This window comes from Tupaia chinensis, unplaced genomic scaffold, assembly GCF_000334495.1.
Source record: "Tupaia chinensis unplaced genomic scaffold, TupChi_1.0 Scaffold000126_2, whole genome shotgun sequence".
NCBI classification, from domain to species: domain Eukaryota; kingdom Metazoa; phylum Chordata; class Mammalia; order Scandentia; family Tupaiidae; genus Tupaia; species Tupaia belangeri.
The window spans coordinates 1,893,798-1,895,908 of record NW_006159594.1 but is presented as its reverse complement, the minus strand read 5'-3'; positions in this window follow the sequence as shown (position 1 = coordinate 1,895,908).

Genomic DNA, 2,111 nt, shown 5'->3' with positions numbered 1-2,111 from the left:
TCACTGACTTGCTCTGTCCTTCTCTGGTCAAATTAAGATAAATGAATGAATAAATAAATAAATAAATAAAGTGAAATACAATTTTTTTAAAAGTGCTATTAGGAGCTGGCAGGTGGCATGGTGATTAAGGCACTGGACTCCCACATGGTCAACTACAGTTCAAGTCCTGGATCTGGCAATTTGCTTTCTTACTCTCTCTCTGTCTCTCCGGTCAAATTAAAAATAATAAAAATAGGGCCAGCAAGTGGTGTGGTGGTTAAGGTGCTGGAATTCCCACATGGCCGACCACAGTTCCAGTCCTGGACCTGGCGGCTTCTCTCTCTCTCTCTCTTTCTCTCTGTCTTTCTCTGGCAAAACTCATGTGAAAATAATAATAAATAAATAAAAAAAAATAATAAAAATAATGATGAATAAAATTAAATAAAACAATTCTTTTAAAAAGTGATAATAATAAATAAAATTGAATAAATAATTCTTAAAAGAGAAAGAAAAAGAAATCAAAGAGACAGACTAAAAAGACGTCAACAGAAGCTGCATGATCTTGGGCAAGTCTGCTCCCTTTCCTGGCCTCTATCTGTCCCTTGGTAAGATGAGGGACCAACTCGGGGCTCTGAAATATACTCAGGAGTTTTGTTATAAGAATCCAAGGAGACAGACAGACCCACCAGGCCAAAGCCTTGAACTCATATGAGTTACAGACCCCACACTGTGGAAGGGGGGTGGATGGGACAGGTGGCTACAGGTTCAGCTGTCTAGGGAGCCAGAGCTGGATACAAGCCCTCAGAGACATTTCTACCAGCACCAGAAAGAGACCACAGGCCTCAGTCCCAAAACCAGTGAAGCAGCTCCTCCCCACTCAGTGACACCTCTGGCATAGGCATAGCTAGTGACAATAGAGCTTCAGGCATCCACTCACCAGCCAGGCTGTCACTTGGGCCCAAATGTTTCATGAGCACCTTCTTCATGCTAGGCATTATTTCAAGTATTGCACATACCAAAATAAGAAAAGCATATCCCCTACCCTCAATAAGCTTAGGAATCAAATACCTTTTTTTTTCTGAAGAGAGAGATTTTTGTTACAGTACTTGTGCACTCACCAGAGAGACAGAGAGACAGAAAGCAAGAAATCACACCCCAGTGGACATGTCCATGCCACGATTCCTTCTCCTCTGTTCTCTCAGGATTTTGGGCACACACGCACATGTACCTGACATGAGTTTAAGATCCGGGACTCAAACCACAATCAACTACATGAAAGTCTAGCGATGTAACCATTATGCCATCTGCTGGTCCTAGGAATGAAAGAAATGCGATGCAGAGTAGCATGTCAAAATGAAGGAGAGATTCAGGGGTACCCGAGGAAGCATGGTGAAAGCCATACTGAGAGGCCTGTGGGATATTTCAGAGGAGCTACCCATAAAGTTAGATAAAGATTGGGTTGTCAGAAAAGTCATGATGCATTTTTGCATAGAAAAATACATCATGATATTTCCAGTGACCCAGAAGTTCTAGAACTCGGAGGAGAGGACCAGCAATCAGGATGGTTTGGGAATTGTTTGTCACAGATAGAAGCAGCCTCATAAAGTAGATGAGAACTCTCAGGAACACGAACAAAGTGAAAAGAGAAGGGACCCAGACTGGCGACTTTGGCAGCCAGCTCCTGGGATGGCCCCATGGTCCCTGCCATGAACATTCACACCCTCTCTCATCACCACAGAGTTACAGAAGTCACTTATGAGATTAGGACATGAGAAACTGGATGTCCCATCCTGGGCCCACACGTGCTCTCTCCTTCTCTCTGAGATGACTCCTGTCTGCCATGCTGGGCACCCCTGTGACAAGACCCCTTGTGGCAAGGAACCGAACTCTCCAGCCAGCAAGGAAGTAAGGCCTGCCAACATATGAGTGAGTTCGAAAGCAAGTCTCTCAGTCCCAGTTAGGTCTTGAGACAACAGCAGCCCAGCTGACAGCTTGACCAGAACCTCAGGAAACATCCCAAGCCATAACAACCTAGCGGCACGGCTCTCAGATTCCTTACTCTCACCAACAGTGAGAAAACACGTTTTCTTTTTTTGCGGGGGGGGGGGGGGGGGGTTTTGCTATAAGGCACG